Consider the following 21,022-nt stretch of genomic DNA (forward strand, 5'->3'; position numbering starts at 1 on the left):
AAGATGGAGAGAGGGGGGCGGGAGATGGGACCAGAACAGTGGTGAGGACAGAGACTTTGCTCAAGTGTCTTGTTCCCTTCCTCCCAGCTGCTCTGCAACAGTAATGAGGCCTCTCGGGAACCATTTGCTTAGATGCTCAGTTTTTACATTTTCTGTGTTAGAGGAATATCTTGGCCTACAGTTTACACTCACAGTAAATTAGCCTGTTGTAGCAACATCCAAATATGTGTGTATAGACTAGAGACAGAAATTGGGACTCAAAAAGTCTGTAATCAAAAAAACAAAACAAAATGAAAAACAAAACAACAACAACAACAAAAAAAACCCAAAGATTAAAAACCAAGTCTATAATCCCAGCACTTGGGAGGTTGAGGCAGAAGGTTATTCCTAACTCCAGAAGCAATTTAAGACTATCCAGGACTACAAGAGGCCCTGTCTCAAAACTAACTAAATGATTTGATCAGAAATTTAAATGCCCCTCTGTTTTAGATACACTGTGCTCTCTAAGTGACTCAAGCAAGCAGCTGGTTATACAAATGGAGTGGTTAGACCATCCTCAGTCACCTGTATTCAAAAGGATCCTCAAAGTTGTCATGCTAATTATTCTCCTGTAAGCTTCTCATTTCTGAAGATTTGATTTAGTAAAATAATAACAATAAATGTATAAATTATATAGCTCTTTCTAATATACAAAGCCCTTGAAGCGTGTATGACAATGCAGAGGTTCTTCCATGTTGAATTCTTGTTGAGACCATTTTAGACTTTACCTCCTTGGTGAGAAGCTCTGTGGGAAATTACCCAGCTCTATTCTAGGAACCTAAGGTCCAACCTAAGGTCCAGAAGTCCCAGCTAGCTTATCTCAGCTTTTGTTAAACTGACTGCTTATACAGAACCTACCCTTCAACTAACTGCTTATCTTAGCTTCTGTTAAACTGCTTGCTTGCACAAAAGCTCCTGCTGCAGCTGTGGAGTGAGATGCCAGGATGTAGTTTTTGTCTTTAAAAGCCCTATGCCGTATTCCTAGCCATCTGGGATAAAGACTTTCAATTGGCTATAAACTGTGTGTGAGTGGTCACCTTTGTTAAGCTCCCTATAACACATGCCAAGTCTTCATTAGATTCACCTGGTAAATTGAGTTACAGGTAGATTCTGTGCTATTTCCATCTATGCTTTCATGTGCCATGTGGATCTGTGAGTCTCTTTAAATCCATGCTTGGGGTTCCTAATACATTATTTTGGAACCAAAGAATCTTTTGCTCAGATGTGCTGATGCTCATAAGACCTCCACAGAAGTAACTATGCATTAACCCCTGCTATAGCTAAAACCGAATGCGTAGAAATGATGGGAAATGATTTTAAATTGTAGAAGTGGAAAAGGACAGTTCTGAACAAGAAAGTAGTCCGATGACAATTGATACCTTTTGCTTTTAGCTGCCCAGCTAACAAGTGGCAGTTAAAACTATATGGGGTAAGGGTTGGGGATTTAGCTCAGTGGTAGAGCGCTTGCCTAGGAAGCGCAAGGCCCTGGGTTCGGTCCCCAGCTCTGAAAAAAAGAAGCAAAAAAAAAAAAAAAAACCTATATGGGGTAGAGTACTCTATATTGTTATCCCAACTAGTGTACTGAGCTATAAAACAGTGCTTATGGGGGGAACTGCTTCAACTTACTCTTTAGGAAGTAGCATAGCACCTTTGTCAGAAATGTAGTCTTCACTAGCAGCCCAGGCTTCTTACATTTAAACGCCAGTCTCACTGCTTTCTCAGTCAAAGAGTTTATGGGGCAAATTGCACCCATACCCGACGTTCACCTGTAACAATGAGCACCAGAACCATGCTTTTGTCTTTGTGTGTTCTGCGTGTTCTAAGAGAACAGCATAGGCCATGCTATTTATGATGGACAGACATGTATTAGCTCACAGTTCTAGAACCTACAATACTCCAGCTGAAAGGGTGGGTATCTAGCAAGGAGTTCATGTTGCATTGACCCTTGGCAAAAGATCAGAGAGAGAAAGCAGTGGACCATCAGGAGGACAACCATGAGGAGGAGGAGGAGGAGGAGGAGGAGGAGGAGGAGGAGAAGGAGGAAGAAGAAGAAAGGGAAGAAGATGAATAGGAGGAGGAAGAAAGTGAGAGGGAAGGAGACTGAACTCACCCTCCTGATAGGAAACCACACTAACTCTTAGGCTATAACCACCAGTCATTAATCTCCAAGGCCCAGGACTTGAATTTGAAATTGGTTTCCAAGTGCTGGAGAGATGCTTCAGTGGTTAAGAGAACCAGGTTCGGTTAGTTCCCAGCAAGCTGGGAAAGGTATCAGCAGACAGCGCTTTTGACTCACAGTAGCTCGACTGCATTCCATGCCTAAGTTAAACCTGACATGGAAATTAAGGATTCCAAGTCTCCGAAGCCTTGCTCTCCCTAAAATACCATTCCCTCCCATTCATCTCTGCTCACTGCAGATCTCTGGTGCCTTCAGGGCAGACCTTGAACTACGGAGCTTGTAGCTGAATGTGCATTTGTAATGTGCCTCAGATAACAGTCTGAGATTCCCACTGCTGCCCTATCCCACTTCTCCATTCTCTCAGGAGGTGCATCAGTTAAATGTAAGCAGGAATTCTCTCTCTATCCAGCTAAGATAAGGTCTCCTTGCTTTTCTGAGTGTCCAGCATTAAATAGTCACAACAATGAGCTCCAGACCTTAGAAACACACTCTGTGGTGAAATTATGTCTTTGAAAATAAGTCAAAGGAGTCTCATCTCGCTTTTATTTCATATTTTAAGTGTTTTTCCTAAAGGTTTCTTTTACTCCCCAGGTTCCAGCAACAATCGTGTATCAACCCTCAATCAATATTGAATCTCCCGCTGAGTAATCACCACTGTCTAGGAGCTATTTTTAACTCTCATCTCCTGTTTGTCCAGACGAGCTGAAGCTTTATTGCCTTTCTTTTTATACTGTTCCAGAGATACAACCCAGGGACCACATACGAGTGGACATCTCCTAGACGCTAGGTGAGGGCATCAGCCAAAGGGGCTCCTGTCGGCAGAGGCTTCTCAAATCGAGCAGCAAAGCAAAACAGATGATTTTGTTTTTAAAGATGTGTGTGAGTGTGTATATGTGTGTATGTGTGTGTATGTGTGTATATGTGTGTGTGTATGGTGTGTGTGTGGTGTGTGTGTGTGGTGTGTGTATGTATGTGTGTGCGTGTGAGTTTGTATGTGTGTATGTGTGTATATATGTGTGTATTTGTGTGTGTATATGTGTGTATGTGTGTGTATGTGTATGTGTGTATGTAAGTGTGTGTATGTGTGTATGTGTGTGTAAGTGTATGTATGTGGTGTGTGTGTGTGTATGTGTGTGTGTATGGGTGTGTGTGTGTTATCTGCACACATGTTCACAAGTATGCACACCTGTACAAAAGGCTGGAAGAGGGCACCAAGTGTTCCACCTCTGTCATTCTTTGCCTGTTCCTTTGAGATCGGATCTCTCCCTGGACCTGGGGCTCCTGTTTCTTGGCTAGAGTGGAAACCAGGACGTGTCTGCAATCCCCAACTCTGCTCCCATCAAAGCTGAGGTTACAGGCAGGCCCTGGATGGCCAGCTTGTTCTGTGTGTCCTGGGAATAGAATGCAGGTTCTCGTGAGTCTGTCACAAGCATTCCTAACCTCCAAAGCATCTCTTCAGCTACAAAAGTGATGTTTTCACAGCTCAAAGCCATGGTCTCTACATTCCCTCCCCTCCCTGTCACAAGCTGCCTTGTTCACTGAGCTTTAACACCCACTGCAGTTGAGTGTGACCTTGAACTTACGGTCCTTCTGCCTCCACTTCCAGGAGTAGGGTTGCAAGTACATGCCCCACAGCATACATGGTTTACGGGGTGCTAGGGATCACCCCGCGGACTTCAGGCATCTAGGCCAGCACTCCTCACTGAGGACTGTCCCCAGCACACTATATAGTCCTTGATGAACAATTTCAATATTTTTAAGGTTTATTTATTTATAATGTATACAGTGTTCTGCCTGAATATATGCCTATATGCCAGAAGAGAGCACCAAGATCATATTACAGATGGTTGTGAGCCACCATGTGATTGCTGGGAATTGAACTCAGGACCTCTGGAAGAGCTCAGTCTTAACCACTGAGCCATCTCTCCAACCCTGTTCAAGGTTTTTAAAAATAATAAAACCATCTTTTCTCAAGAACCAAAATAAAGTTTGATAAAGTAGTCTTGTGACTTACCCAGAATTTGACTTCATAGTGAATGTTTTTGTGTGTAAAACTTATTAAAATAACACAGTTCATTTTTAAGACATATCAAAATTCTTGAAGGGAAGAATTAAATGCATATTTAGGTTTCCTGAACAAAAAAGGAAAAACAAGTCTCTTATGAGTAGATACTAGGGGCTGGAGAGATGACTTAGAGGTTAAGAACACTGACTGCTCTTCCAAACGTCCTGAACTCAATTCCCAGCAACCACAGGGAGGCTCACAACCATTTATAATGAGGTCTGATGCCCTCTTCTGGCCTGCGAGCAGAAAGCTGTATTATATATACATAATAAATAAATATTTTTAAAGGAAACTATATAAAAACCTATATAAAAAAGTACATACCAGGAAAATGATTCCCATGCTATGCAAGCCTCACAACCCAATGTCCCTGTGTAAAAAGACAGATATGTTCTTGATTTCCCATCTTCCCAGTATTGAAGAGCAGAGACACACGTACCCAGAGAGCTCACCAACCAGCTAACATAGCCAAAGTAGTGGGCTTCCAGTTCCTGTCCAGTCTCAGGACAGTGAAGCAGAGAGCGACAGGGAAAGGCACCAGGCATCTTACTCTAGCCTTAGAATCTGCAAGTGAGGACATCAGTGCGTGCGCACGGCACACACACACACACACACACACACACACACACAAATGCACACATGCATGTGCACACACACATACCTACATGCATGACAGACAGAATAGATAGATAGATAGATAATAGATAGATAGGTAGGTAGATAGATAGATAGATAGATAGATAGATAGATAGATAGATATGGATAGATAGATAATTAGATGATACATAGATAATAGATAGATAGATGATAGATAGATAGATAGGTAGGTAGGTAGATAGATAAATAGATAGAGAGAGATAGATAGATAGATAGATAGATAGATAGATAGATAGATAGATAGATAGATAATTAAATGATACATAGATAATAGAATGAGAACATCCCACATGACTTTTTTCCTAAGCTATTGTGAAATGGCTTGGTCCATGCCCCAAGCTGTGCATATATAATCTGAAGCTTTTTTAAGTCATGAAATCCCACCTATTCCAATGCACTTTATTCTAGACATCTCAGGAAATGGGATTCATTGCTTTTGAAAAGAAAATAAATTTGGTAGCTTGGCTCTGCTGCGTCCAGTATCATGTGTTTGGGTCCAGCACAGGACGTTTGAAATGGCCATCATGGCTCTCTTTGTGGTTTCAGTGCTGTCGTACAAGGCCATGCTCTCTCTAGAAGTTCTCTTAGTTCAACAGAGCCGCCTACACCTCACCCTTTTCTACTGTGAATCTTGTGTCCCAGTCCTCAGACCTGGCTACCCCACGCAGCAAACAAGTATGTAAGTACCGTATCCGCTCTCCGTTTCTGAACTGGCCACCCATGGATGACAAGGTGGGTGTGGTCGGTTCCAGTGGAGAGAGACAAAACCTGAAAATGACAAATTACAAACAAGATCGTGGCTTTTTCCAATACTGAGCTAAAGCTGCAGGCGTCCCCATTTGCTGTTGTTCCTGGGTGTGTCCCCATTCTATACAATGGTGATATCAGATGAGCTCCCCATTCAGACGGTCCTCTAGTGAACAGGAAGCCAGTGACCATCGACAGACCTTACCCTCTATCCCCACCCCCAACCCCGACCCAAGAATAACGTGTGGTGGGAAGTTAGAAGTGCCTTCCATTTGACTATACCTCTCACCTGTCACTCACAGTCCAGGGACAGCATTGCTCAAGAACAGCATTTGACTTAAAGGCTAGGACTCATTCCAATAAGTTACGCTAAGTCATAATTTGGGGGGGGGTGTTTAAGCTTCACGTAAAGCAGTTAAGTGCTGATTATATTAACAGAGGCTGTTGTTCTTGATCAAGCTAGAGAAAATGAATCTTAATGAGCATTTTACAGTTTATTTGGTGTCAGGGTTAATTTATTATCCCACGACAAATGTTTGATTAAGAAACCTTTTTTTTTAAAAGATTCATTCATTTATTTTTTATATATATATATAATATATATATATATTATATATATATATATGTACACTGTAGCTGTCTTCAGATACACCAGAAGAGGGCATTGGATCTCTTTACAGACGGTTGTGAGCCACCATGTGGTTGCTGGGAATTGAACCCAGGACCTCTGGAAGAGTAGTCGGGTGGTCTTAACCGCTGAGCCATCTCTCCAGCCCTTGATTAAGCAGCCTTAAAAACCACCTAGCTTCACGTCTGTGATTCAAGGAGGATTTTTTTTTTTTTTTTTTTTTTTTTTTTTTTTTGTCAGCTTGAAACAAACTAGAGTCATCTGGAACGAGGGAACTTCAACTGAGGGGAAAAAAACCTCCATTGGGTTGGCCTTTGGCAAGCTTGTGGGGCATTTTTTTGATTGTGATTGATGTGGAAGGGTGCAGTCCACTGTGGGTGGTGCCATTCTTTAGCAAGTGGGTCTAGAAAGAGCTGAGCAAGCCATGAGGGCAAGGCAGAGAGCAGCTTTCCTCTGAGGTCCCCAGCCCTGCCTCTGCTTGAGTTCCTGTCCTAAATTCCCCAGGGATGAGCTGTGCTCTGGACATGTCAGCCAAAAAGCCCTTTCCTCACCAAGTTGCTTTTGGTTATAGTGTTTATCACAGCAAGAGAAAGCAAACAAAGATGGCTGCCTTTGCTCAGTTACCTCACTTGGGATGCTTTGAAGAGTGCACTAGTGTCTAGAACACACTACTATGCTTGGTATCTGTGCCACGAAACTTAAGGGGCTGCCCTTGAGCTTCCGAAGGGTCAGCTGGACCGTGGTACAGGGCAACAGATGCTTCTCCATCAAATGGCCTCGCTGCCTTCACATGGTCTTTCCCGGCGGAGGTGAACGGTAATAAATCCCCGAGAAACAGCAGTAAAGAAAGCGAGCCCCCTCTCTCCAACCGAGTTGGAATCGCACTTCCACCACCAGCAGACAAGGCACTTGCTGCTCAGCATGAGAACCTGAGTTTGGATCCCCAGCCTCCAAAGAAAAGCCCAGAATAGTGATGCGGCACGCGTTTATAACCCTACCCCTGAGGGGATGGAGAAAAGCAGATGCTGGGGTGGTGGACAGGTGCTGGCCAATCAGTTAAGCCAAATGATGAGCCCAGGATTCAATGAAAGAGCCTGTCTCAAAATGGGGGAAAGAGGCAGAAAACAGGGGAACAAGGAAGAAGATATCTGATGTAAACACTCCTGGGTTTCTGTGCGCTGGGTTTCCCAGCTGTCCAGGCCTCTCACAGAGTCACGTTTATAAAGACAGGAGCAAAATCCCTCGTACAGCCCCAGTGACGTCTGGTTGTACCTTTTCAGATTATAATTCCACCCAAGACTTTTCCGTAGCTACTCAATATTCTAGTGGTGGAAAGACAGAGAAAAGAAGAAGAAAAAGGTTTCTTAGCAACCACCAAAATTATATATATATATATATATATATATATATATATATATATATATATATATTAAAGCTATGGCAGTTAAATTATGACAGTTAACTCTCCCTTAAGAAGCCCATGCCCACTCTTGGGCATGTCTCCCCCTCCTTTTTTAAGAAGCCCACACCATGCTCACAGAATTCCTTACTTTCTTCTGAAGACCTCTCTTCCTCCTAATCCACATGCTTAAGCCTATATTAAAATATCTTTAATAAAATCTCCATATAGGCCTCATCATACCAGACTTGGTCTGAAATTCTTTCCTTCATTGGAGCCACAAACCCTGATGTGGCCTGAGTTGGGGTCCCCAAGAATCTAAATGGACTCTTCAGACTGCCAACAGTGAGGAACCGTGTCTCTGTTGTCCCACTGCAGGCTGGAGGACATCGAACGTGTGGGGTTTTCCAAGAATCTAGAATATTTTCATACATGTAATGAGATGCCCTGGTGGTGGGGCCCCAAATCTAAACACAAAATTATGCGCATAGCCTGAATACCGTTACTTGCAATAATTGTAATAACCTTGTATATAAACCATGTTGTGTTGTGGTATTGTCCCCCTGTGTCAGCGCCCAGAAAGTTTCAGAGCTTAAAAGCCTTCAGAATTTCAGTCTTCTGGGTTAGGAACATGTCTGTGCGGGTTTCACCCTCTAGGGACAGATACCCTTCACCAACTATCTATTTACCACAAAGAAAAGCCTGGGTTTCTTGTTTGTTTGTCTGTCTGTCTGTCTTTCCTTCAACTTCATCTCCACCTAGAAAATCCTTTTCTGATTTTGGCCTATTCTCACCTTTGCCAGCATCTATTTCCCACTCAGTTACGCCATGTTGGCAGAGTCACCCCAGACTGATGGAACACCAGTGGTCTCCTCAGTGAGTTTCCCTTAGCCTGAAAAAGAATTACTAGACTCCATAACTCCAAGATTTTAGGGGGGAAGGTGACCTACCTTCCACAAGGAAGTTCCTGACATCCCGTCAGACCTCAAGCTGCTAAGCTCCGTCTGTCCACACTCAGGAGCTCAGTCTTTCCGTTTAATATGATTCTTGCAGAGAGTACACAGTAAGCGCTTGCTTTTTTACCCAATCTGATGATCATTCAATGTCTTAATTGTGTGACTTAGACTATTTACAGGTAACACAATTGTGTCAATGAGGGTCACTTTCTATTCTTCAATGTCCTTTTCAAGTCTCCTACCTGCTTATATATTTAGAATCGTTACGATAACATTTCATCTACTTATTGACTTATTAGCTTACATGCTTTCATATTTTTATGTGATACAGCATACCTTAAAATACTATTTTATTTCACATGTAACTTAAGACTATGAGAGCCATATAATTCCACTTCTCATGCCTGTCTTACCGTATACACTACTACAAACTTCACGATATGTAGGTGGTGATTTTGTTTCAGAAGTTAACATTAATGAAATTCGACCAATAAAAATAGATTATCAGCCAGATGTAACGGCTCACACCTGTAACCCGAGTGAGTATTGGGGATAGGGGGAGTTGAGGCAGGAGGATTACTGAGAATTCAAGTCTAGCTTGGGCGACACAGTGGGTTTCAAGGTATCCTGAGTTGCAGGGGAAGATCCTGTCTCAAAACAAAATGAATAAATAAACAAGAAAGTCACTGTGCAAGTGGCCACACAGTTTCCATTTGGGTTGTCCGTATCCCCTCAGCCGGTACAGATTTTAACTTCCTCAGTGGATACAGATTGTAACTGAGTTTCATTTTCCCTCTGCCTAGACCTTTATCTCTGCCTGGAGTGCAAGTTCCCAGGTGACAGTCTCAGCTTTTGTACGTCTCCTCTACTTCCCTAAAGACATTTTCCGTAGATACAACATTCCAGGCCAAATCATCTTAAAGGCATCAATCAGCAGCTGTGCATGTTTCTGAGAGACCTTTGCTGCTCAGTGTTACTCCTTGTTTTTCCTGTGCTCTTTATCTCTAACCATTTGCAGAATTCTCTTTGTAGTATTGTTTATATGCAAAGGAATTATAGTGTATCTTGGTTTGCATATATTCCTCATGTGTGGGATTTTTCATTTTGTCTTAGAATTGTAAGTTATAGTTTTCATTGAAATTTTGGGAGTGTGTGTGTGTGTGTGTGTGTGTGTGTGTGTGTGTGTGGTGTTGTTGTTGCTGTTTCTATAAATATTTTTCTTCCCTCCTCTTTTAGGAACTCCACTTATATTACACAATGGGGACCTGAGAATTTCCCAGCGCTCAGTGATGGTTGTTTCCTTCCTGTCTTGTTCTCAGAGAGTCTAAGTTTGAGGAGTTTTGCTGACATTGACCAGCCCGACCCCATCTTCAGGTTGGGAGCCATCTTATCCCAAGGCCAAAATAAGTTCATTCCTGATTTCTGTAAATTTGACCAAGTCTTGACCCATTTTGTGGAACTTGACACGTTTCCCCACCCTAAACTCTGACCTCCACCCTGATAAGATTCTATCAACAATTTTGAAAAGTTCAGCCAAGTTCCTTCACAACCAAAATTCTTCTGGAAATCCCTGAGCCCTTGAGAACTCCCTAGTCCTGCAAGTTTGGGGGACATATAAACCCACCCTCTCCTGTGTTTGATGCTATTCTTTTTCGAACCCCACTTTAGGGAGATAGCCCTGTCTGACAGAAAATAAAGCTTGCGTAGTTCAACCGAAGAGTTTGGGTGATGATGGTCTTTACTCTTGTTTGCTGGGGTTAACAATTCCTAGGCTCCCAAGCCACTAATCTTTTCTTTGGCAGTATCTAACATGAAGCTGAAAGGATACAATTGTCAAACCTCAGATATTACAGTTTCCGACTCTGCAAGTTTGATTATTTTGTATCTTTTCATTTTTTATTTAATCTGTTAGTGTTATCCTAAGAGTGCCAGCGTATGGAAGTTAATAATTACTGCTTTGGTGGCTTTATCTGCAGTTCTGTATCTGCTCTGACTTGTCTTCATTGCGTTGATTCATCATGAATTCCATTTTCCTTCCTCTTGTGCTGGCAAGCTTTAATTGGATGTCAAACATTGTGGATTTGGTGTCAATGAATACTAAATACTTTTGTCCTCTTATGAACATTCGTGAACTTTGTACATAGACTGAACTGAAGTGTTTGCAACCAATTTGAGTCCTGCTTTGAAATGCATTTGCTAGGTAGGACCAGAAGAACTCAGCCCTGATTTTGCCCTCCTACTGAAACAAAGTCTCCTGAGGGCTCTGGCTGGACACTACTCTCTGCCAGTTCTTCTCAAAGCTCGTCCCTACTCAGCCAAGTACTTAGGAGAGTTCAAGTAGACCCCAATTCCACCCCCTTTAGTATTCTCCCCAGTGAACTCAAGTTACCTTGTCCTACACCCCCAGAATGTGTCCTCTAGGAAGGAATGTCTCAACTAGGTCCCTCCCATGTTGAAATCAGAAAGTCTCCAGGAAGTGGTAATGTGGTGGCATTAGGGGCCGTGTCATTTGTTTCCTTATCTCGGAGACGCTGGGCCTCCACAGCCTTATAGTGTACATCCTGAAAACCGTTGTTTCATCATTTTGCTGAGCTGGTGTTTCGGGAAAGAGGGTGTTTCGGTTTTACTGCTCAGTTAGGGACTGCCTGGAAGTTCTGTGGACTCTACTCATTTTCCCTAAACTCTTAAAAATGTCTCCGTTTGCACATTCAGTTTATTTATAGACAGTAGCTAACAACACTGAGAAATGGTTTGACGTGAATGTCTCTGGCTTTTTCTAACACTTCCCCTAGCATTCAAACAAAAGCCTTTCTTGAAGCAAGATCTTTCAATTAAACAAAAGATAAGGCACATCCTTCTTCCGGGAGCATGTCTATTTGGGGAGAGTCCGCCATTGATTCTTCAGCTCTTACTCAAACACGTAAGTAAAGACACATTGAGGTCACTCTGCTATAAGCAACAGAAAGCACAATAAACAGACTTCAACCGTAAAGGAAGCCCACTGTCTACATAACTGACAGTCTCCGTGCTGTGTTTATAAAGAGGAAAGGGGGGGATATGTTCTATGGAGCTGTGGTGAGGTATGAGAAAGGGGTGCCTTAGCGGGCCCATGCTGAGACATCCCTTTCCCCGAGGGACCAGCCACACTAGTATAGAATAGAGTTTATTCAGAGCATGGGGAGGGGAGTTAAGAGGGTAGTAGGGCAGAGAGAGAGAGAGAGAGAGAGAGAGAGAGAGGAGGATGAGTAAGGAATAGAGTAGAGGAAGGCCATGAGCATGTGGAGAGAAGGGGGAAAGGGAATAGGGAGAGAGGGGACAAAGGAGAAAGACGATAAGAGCAAGAGGGAGCAAGAGAGTGAGGAGGGGGGCAAGCAACCCCTTCTATAGTGTCAGACATACCTGGCTGTTGCCAGGTAACTGTAGGAGTGGAGCTTAGACAGAATGCTGATATGGAGACCAGGTTCTGCCACAGCAGGATCAAGACCTCAAGATGCTCTCTTCCTCCTCCTCTTCCTCGTTTTCCTCCATCTCCTCCTCCTCTGCACAACCCATTCCCTCAGGCAAGTGCTGCCTGCCTTTCCCGACTCTCAGAAAGTCAGCAGCAACAGGGCTGTATTCACCATTATGATTCAGTAAGGGACACAAAAGACTGCCTCAGGAATTCTCTGCTGAAGAAGCCAAGGGCCACCAGCAGCCCCAGGAAACGCCCCTTCTTGTCTCCTTGCGAGTAGCTGAATTAAGCTCTGTAGTGGTCGATGTTAACTGTCACCTTGCCTGCATCTGGAATCAACCTCAAGACCGGCATCCGGACCTATGAAGGCATTCCCAAGAAGAATTAACTGAATGGGGAAGGCCCTGTAGCATGGTGGGCAGCACCTTCCAGTGGACACAGACCAGTTCAGAATGGAAGATTCCTTTGTGAATGGCTGCATGTTTGTGTACATGTTTGCATTTTGGGTGTGGATGTGTACGGGTGCCTGTGGAGGTCAAAGATTGACATCAGGTGCCAATCATTTGACCTATACAAGTTTTATCCGGAACCAATCACCAGAGCCAAGGTCTAGACTACTCCCACTGGCTAGGACTTCAGAAAGGAGACTTGTACTCCAACCTTGAGGGCTGAGTGGTGCCACAGCAGGGAATCGGAGTGTGTGGGTAGCAGAGGGGATAGTAAAGACAGGTGAAGGGATGGTGGGATAACCAACAAACACCCTTCAAGAGCATCTTAGTTAGGAAGATACCCGAGTGTGTTGTCCTGGCCTGGCTGTTTCCGCTAGGCCCAAAGATTCAGTGTGAGGAAGTATGCAACAGAAGTCAGGGGAGAGCTTTCTGAGGACAGAGTGGGATTGTCTGCAAAGAAGGCAATAAAAAGAGATGCAGAAACCAGAGAGTTTGAGGTGACATGATCCCAGAGAGGGCAGCAGGGAGGGAGGGACATCCCCTGGAAAGCTAACTGGGTAAGAGCGATTACTGCTCTGTCCGGGATTAAATTGGGACGCCAGCACCCACCTCAGGTGGCTCATAAATGCCTGTCACTCGAGCTTGCAGGGATTCGGTGTCCCTTATGGCCTTGATGAGCCTCGGCTCCCCCTTGACAAGAAACAAGGATGTTAGACACCTCACTTGTTGCCCCTTTCCTTGACCCAGAAAGGCTAATGAGCCAAAGACTTAACTTCAGGAAGGGCCATGTGCTAAAGACTTGGCCCCTGGTTCACGGTGCTGTTAAGAACTGCTATCCTCAGCAATAAATCAATCCACAGAGGAATTCTTAGCTGAAGGAGGTGATATCCAGCTGGTAGAAGTAGGTCAGTGACATACGCCTCTAAAGGCATGCCCTATCTGCACTCTACTGTGCACACTCTTGCTGACTGCCTGAGCTGAGCAGCTTTCTCCCATCATACCCTTCTGCCAAGATGTTTCTGCCTTGCCATAGCCTAAAGCATGGAATCAGACCATGGGGCCAAACCTCTGACCCTTTGAGCCAGAATAACCTTCTGTTCATTTCCACTCTTATTTCTAAGTATTTCACCACATAATGAAAGGGACACATAGAGTTGGTGAGCTCACACTTCTTACTTGCTTGTAAACCCGAGCCCTGAGCACAGTGCTGGACAGCTATGACGTTCTTTGCAATAGTTATTCACTGACTAATGTGATCTCCCTATTCTGGGAAAAGAATAAGGAATGCTAGCTAGCCTTCCTGAGAGGGCCTCTGCAGGTAATAATGCATCAAAGCAACATGTGTTGAATTATTTTCCCCATGTAAGGAACAGATCCAGCAAGAGATCAGAAAGCACGAGTCCAACTCGGTGACTTGACCGTGAAAACATTAACAATGCCAACACAGTCAAGAAGGACCCAGAGTCAGTCTGTGTTCTCAACTATTCTACTACTAAGAGATCTTTCATACCAAAGACTGTCTTGAGATTTCCAATAATTGGAGCTCAGGAGAGCTGGAGAAAGGGGCTGACTAACACAGAGGTGGGGGAGGCAGCAAAGAGAAGCACAACCCTGCTAAGGGACTGTGATCAAAGCCTGGGGACTCTCACAGCCTGGGTGTAAACCTTGAAATATGCATGCCTCCAACCAGCCATGAGACCCTCGACCTGCATGGCTTTGTTAAATAGTATGGTGGTTTAAATAAGAATGGCCAACATAAGCTCTTGTCCCAATACATGGTCCCAAGTTGGTGGATCTGTAACATGTAGTTTGTGCTACCCCACTTTAAGCTCCAGGTGAATCATGCTATCAGCCCCTGCCCAGAGAATATTGGCCTTGTGCATGAAACACACACACACACACACACACACACACACACACACACCACAGACACACTCACACGGCAGACACACACACTCACACACACACTCACACACACCACACACACTCACACACACTCACACACACCACATACACACACACAGCAGACACACACACACCACATTCACACACACACAGAGCACACACACACACACACACAGAGCTCAATTTCAGCCTGCCTTCTTGGCTCAATTGCTGGACTCTTCTAGTCTACTGTGGCTAGCGTGCCCTTCCCAATACTCTTAGCTTAGTACCCTAAATCTGCCTTCAGCTTTAGTTGCTACCCCAAGCCCAGTCAAGGAAGTGACTGATGGTCACTCCACCTAAGATCTCACATGGCTGGTGGCCTTTTCTCCCTCCAAGCATGGTGAACCTTTCCTTCCTCCCCTTGTCTATCATTCTCCCCCTGCAGTGACACAGAAGTCCTTCCAAGTCAAGAACAGGCTAATATGGCCAATATTTTAAATATATTTAAAGCAAAATTAAAATAATATATGTGGTTGTTTGAATCGGAATGGCCCCCATAGGCTCATGTGTTTAGGGAATGGCACTATTAGAAGATGTAGCCTTGTTGGAGGAAGTGTATCACTGTGGGGGAGGGCTTTGAGGTTATACTGCTCGAACTATATGCTCGGCATGGCACACAATCTCCATGTAGAAATCTGAGCTCCTTTCCAGCACCATGTCTGCCTGCACGATGCCATGCTTCCCACTTTGATGATACTGGACTGAACCTCTGAACCTGTTAGCCAGCCCCCAGTTAAATGTTTTCCTTATAAGAGTTGCCTTGGTCATGATGTCTCTTCACAGCCATAAAACCCTAAGTCAATACCGAACATTTGATTCACCTTTCTTCTTGCCTTTATTAGTCCCATTTAAAGAATGATTTTGTTCACACCTGAAGTCAGTTCAAAAATCTCTTTAACATGTAATAATTGTGCATATTAGTGGAGTAAAGTGTGGAACTGTAGCATTCCTAATGATGGGCGTTTCTCCTGCCTCACTATTTCTTTAGGCCTGGGTTCCTCACACCTGTTTCCTAGCCCTTCATTCAACATGTGATAGGATATTGTGTACGACAGCCATGTGCTATGCTGCAGAATGCCAGAAGGTGCTCACTGCCTGCTGAGTTCTAGTCAGTGCCACCCAGCCTGCCTTTATTCTCATCTCTCCAAGTCCTTCCTCTCTCTCATAATCACTATTCCAATTCCAGACAACTCTGTGTGTGTGTGTGTGTGTGTGTGTGTGTGTGTGTGTGTCCATGTATGAGAAAACTCTCCAGCAAAGGGGCTACAATGATTTCTTTTCCTCAGAAAATGTGTACTAAAGAAAAACGTAGACAGCAGCTGGGTGTTATGAGCAACCCAACTCTTGGGAGGCTGAGTCAGGAGCATGGAGAGTTCAAGGCCAATCTGGGCTACACAGTCAGGTCCTGCCTCAAAACAAAGCAAAACTAACTAAAATTAAAAAAAATAGAAAGGAGGAGGAGGAGAAGGAGGAGGAGGAGGAGAAGCAGAAGCAGAAGCAGAAGCAGAAGCAGAAGCAGAAGCAGAAGCAGAAGCAGAAGAAGAAGAAGAAGAAGAAGAAGAAGAAGAAGAAGAAGAAGAAGAAGAAGAAGAAAGAAGAGGAGGAGGAGGAAGAGGAGGAGGAGGAGGAGAAGAAGAAGAGAAGGAAAGAAAGAAAGAAAGAAAGAAAGAAGGAAAGAAAGAAAGAAAGAAAGAAGAAAAGGATGAGGAAGTAATGTGATGTGAGGATTGTATAGATTGGCAAAGGCTTGGGAAGAGTCATGGTTCTGACAAACCATGAAAAAAGACCTGAGCAAATACTGAGAGAACCTGGAAACGCGTGCGTGTTGCATGAGATCTTTGTCATACAATAATCTGACAAGGGTCTAATACTTTCAAAAACTCAGGAATATTTCCAGTTCATGGAACACGAAGTCTGGGACTTCTTTTAAAATAACCCAGTGAGAAGGAAGTAGAGAATAAAACAGAGGGCTGCCGGGTGCTAACTCTTGCTTCTGGGTAATAGAGATGTGGAGAAGGCATGGGGGAGCTCCCTTAATGTGTTCTCAAAACTCTCCTCACTTGAAAGTGTAAACAAAACACGTTACTCTCTAACTATTTCATGGGACACGAGTGTATTGATCCTAGCTTACTTTTGACTTTATGGAAAGGGTTGTAAACATTCTAGAAGAGAAAACACTGCTCACTGAATTGTCCCCAGTGAGAGCATTCAGAAGGACTCATTCATGGGAGCCCCCAGGGTCCTGCATGGGAGTCACCAGAATTCCTTCCGCCTGGCACTGCAGGCTTACCAGAAGAGCACAGGGCAGTGCCCTCCAGGACAGCTCAACCTAGTGGGAGAAAACTTGCCCCAGAAGTGCAGCTGTGGAGTCCTTGTCAAGTGCACATGAATCTCTGAGTTCTACCTGCAGCGCCACGGGTAAAGAGCAAACGGTACCAACAAAGGCTTACCACAGTGACACACTTCTCTGAGAAGTCCGCAGGCTTAGGCTTGAAACAACTCAAAGGCCCCAGGAAGGCTTTGGTGGGAATAGTTGTGACTATCTTGTGTCAACACAGAACTTTGGTTCTCTGGTCATAGAAAAGGGCTTAAAATTTAGAAATTCCTTCAGATTTCATAATTGTTACAGTTTAACAGTTACCATGTAAAAGCTTTCTACCTGCAGATACTGTATTCAGAGCATCCTGTGTGGTCTCAGCTTCCAATTGGTTTATTCCCCTATTCATTTATTTAAAAAGCTGGTGAGTACTTACACTGAGATGAACATCATTCAAGGCTCAGGGGATATAATAATGAGAGATTTGGGTATTAATTGGTCAAATAAATGCGTCATTATAAACGAGTCTGAGGATTGTACCCGCTCTGGGGGTGAGCCTGGAATGCTGTCTAGAAAAGGAAACCTGACAGGTGAGCCACACAGAATAGATGGGAACAAACCAGGCAAAGGGGGCGGGGCGGGGTGGGGCGGGAAGAGCATCTTGGGAGAAACTATAAACACCTCAGAGCAATAGACTTCACAGTGCTTGAGGAATGTGGTGGAAGCCAGTGGGCCTTTCCCCTGAGTACCACTACCATAACTCCAGCTCCCATCACAGGACAGAGCATGGGCCTTTTACCTCTGAGCCTTGAGTCGATGCTCTGGGGTCATTCATTATAAAAACCTGTTAAGGCTTTTTCCAGGGTCTAAAAGAAAAGGTTGTACTATGCTTGGATTTTCATTGCCAGAGAGCACCTGAGCTTTCAAAGTGGTTCCCAATTAGCAAGGCAATGGTTGCCAATGGTGGCCTGGGCTGGAGAGCCCAGTAGAGAAGAAACCATGTGTTAGATGTGAGCGCTTAGGAGGTGGGATCTACAGGATTTATTGATGGACCAGACCTTGGCACCTGGGACAGAAGGGGGGCCAAGCTCCTGACTTTGAGATGGGCTGGATGTTTCCCACCCTCCAGGGTAGGTTGCCAGGGTAAATTTCCTACTTGGCAAACAGCAAAGAAGTAGGTTTCCACAGCATGCTCTGGTTCAGATTTCAGACATGCCGAACTCAACGTGCTTTGCGATTTCCCAGTAAACTCCATAAGTCTCTACTACTGAATGACTAATGTGAAATCCAACAGCAGAGTTTCTTACACGATGGGGGCTGTGGATTCTCTAGTGAATACACTGAAAGCCATACACTCCCATTTGCACATAAACATGGCTTCATATATAGCCCCAGATTGATTCACAGAAGCCCTGGGGATATTGAAATTCAGGTGAAGAAGACCTGGCGCCTTTCATCAGAGCAATGAAACCTTCTTTGTTTGGAACTTTATAGCTGTCCTGGAAAATGCAGAAGGCAGAAGCTGAGCGCTTTTAGTCACCCCGCCTGCTTCCCTGTATTCTGATACAATATAAATCGGTGTATTCTGCTACAACGTAAATCTGAGTAATTAAGGAGTGGGTAGCCTTCCCTTGCTCTTTTATCAAATAACTCAGTAACTGAGGGCTCGGTGTGGTAAGATATGCTCCTTTTTATCCCAGGCCTCTCTGCACTCCCATGATCCAAGAGAAAAGAATGTTCTAGAATGGGTGGGGAGACTTAGTTGACCAGCTGTGTGGTCTTGGGTGGGTTACTTGTCTTTCCTGCACTTAGTGAGAAGCAGGTATCTTCAGGTTCACTGTCAACTTTGAAAGGTTGCCTGGATGTTCCTCTGTGGGATAGCCTGAGGTCATGTTCACACCAAGGGCTCAGTTTCATGTTGATGCTCAGATTTAGAGAATACTTGGGTCTTGTCTGCATCAGGAGCTGGCCAGTCCTCTGAATCAATGGAGGGAGCTTGTGTTAGCCAGGGTTCTATTGCTGTGAAGAGACGCCATGGTCACGGCAAATCTTAGGAAGAAAGCATTTAACTGGCTCACAGCCAGGTTTGGTCCATTATCCTCAACGGCAGGGAACATGGCAACAGACAGGCGTGGTGCTGGAGGAGGAGTTGAGAAGTCTACGTCCTAATCTGCAGACAGCAGGGAAAGAGGAGACACTGGGCTTGGCATGGGCCTTTGAAACCTCAAAGCCCACAACCCCTAACAACCCATTTCCTTGAAAAAGGCCACAGCTCCTAATCCTTTCAAATGTTCTCACTCCCTGGTGACCAAGCATTCAACTCCATGGGGATGATTCCCACTCAAACCACCACAGAGCTCTACTTGCCCACACCTTGCTCAGTTTCCCAACCATCAGGAGACAAGCTGGTGCCATCGGCCAGGCCTTGTGTACTTTAAATGGTCTGAGCTCCTGGGAGCACGTGGTGTCTGCTTAGAGGCACGGCTGTGACTGACTGTAGGAGGGAGCTCTTCTGCCTCAGCCTCAGCCTGGCCCTACCTCAGTCTGCCCTGCTGTCAGCACCACCGTTCATCTCAACAGCAACACTCCTGAACTAACGTCCTTTAAATCCCCAGTGACACACGTATTCCTGGCCAATTCAATGACCACTTCCACATTCCAGATAGACAAAAGCCTGGAAAGTTTGGGCTTGCCTCTCAGGTTCTTTGTGGCACTCTCCTGGTGTCACTGCGTTCTGCTGTGTCAGCAGCAATTGCAAGGGTGACAATAATGATGGTGGTGGTGTGGATCATGGTGGTGATGGTGGTGATGGTGATGATGATGATGATGATGATGATGATACCCCAACTTGATAAGTGAGGAAACTCTTTTTCAAAGGGTTAGGTCACTGATTCAGCATCACATAAGGAGTCATAGAGACATAATTTAAAGAGGCGAGGCACAACACTAAAAATTAACTGCTAAATTGTTATTTCTCCCATACCAGACTCCTTTCCCAGAAAAATAGAAAATAAAGAAAGAAAAAATCTTACTGCAGGGATCTGTGTACTTACAAGGCTTCTAGAAGAACTAAAAAAAAAAAAAGTCAGTTCTTTGAGTCCCGTGTCGAATGCTAAGTCCAGAGCTCACAAAACCCTGGAAGCCATTGTCGAAGTTGGGGCTGCTCCAATCCCAAGTCAGAGACTTCAGCAGATGTGCAGTCTAGGAGACACTGGGAGGTCACATCCTCTGAAGCCGTGAGTAACTGTCACCCACCACTGATGCCAGGGTGAACGGCTCTACTCTCGTCTCCCAAACATCCACCTCTTGGCCACATCTAAACCACGCCGTCACAGTCAGCTTCCATTGCCAACATGGCCTACTTGAGAAGAGGGAACCTCTACCTTGGAATTGCCTCTACCAGATTGGCCAGTAGTCGTGTCTTTAAGGCATTCTCTTAATTGCTAATTAATGCCCTCGGTGGACAAGGTCGTCCCGGGACTGGCGAGCTAGGCTGTATAAAAAAGCTGGCTGAGCAAGCCATGGGAGCGAGCCAGTAAGCAGCGTTCTCCCAGTCCCTGATTCAGTTCCTGCCTCCAGGTTTCTGTTTGTGCTCCTGCCCTGGCTTCCTTTAACAACTTGCTCTAACCTGTAAGGTGTGATCAATCCTTTCTTTCCCCAAGTTGCTTTTGGTCGTGTTCTAATCACAGCAACAGAAAAACAAACAAATAAAGCAAACCAATGAACAAAAAGAAGAAGAAGAAGAAGAAGAAGAAGAAGAAGAAGAAGAAGAAGAAGAGGAGGAGGAGGAGGAGGAGGAGGAGGAGGAGGAAGAGGAAGAAGAAGAAGAAGAAGAAGAGGAGGAGGAGGAGGAGGAAGAGGAAGAAGAGGAAGAAGAGGAAGAAGAGGAGGAAGAAGAGGAGGAAGAAGAGGAGGAGGAGGAGGAAGAGGAGGAGGAGGAAGAAGAGGAGGAAGAAGAGGAGGAAGAAGATGAGGAAGAAGATGAAGAGGAAGAAGAGGAAGAAGAGGAAGAAGAGGAAGAAGAGGAAGAAGAGGAAGAAGAGGAAGAAGAGGAAGAAGAGGAGAAGAGAAGAAGAAGAAGAAAGAAGAAGAAGAAGAAGAAGAAGAAGAAGAAGAAGAAGAAGAAGAAGAAGAAGAAGAAGAAGAAGAAGAAGAAGAAGAAGAAGAAGAAGAAGAAGAAGAAGAAGA

The sequence above is a fragment of the Rattus norvegicus genome, chromosome 7 (assembly GCF_021556685.1).
Source record: "Rattus norvegicus strain SHRSP/BbbUtx chromosome 7, alternate assembly SHRSP_T2T, whole genome shotgun sequence".
NCBI classification, from domain to species: Eukaryota; Metazoa; Chordata; class Mammalia; order Rodentia; family Muridae; genus Rattus; species Rattus norvegicus.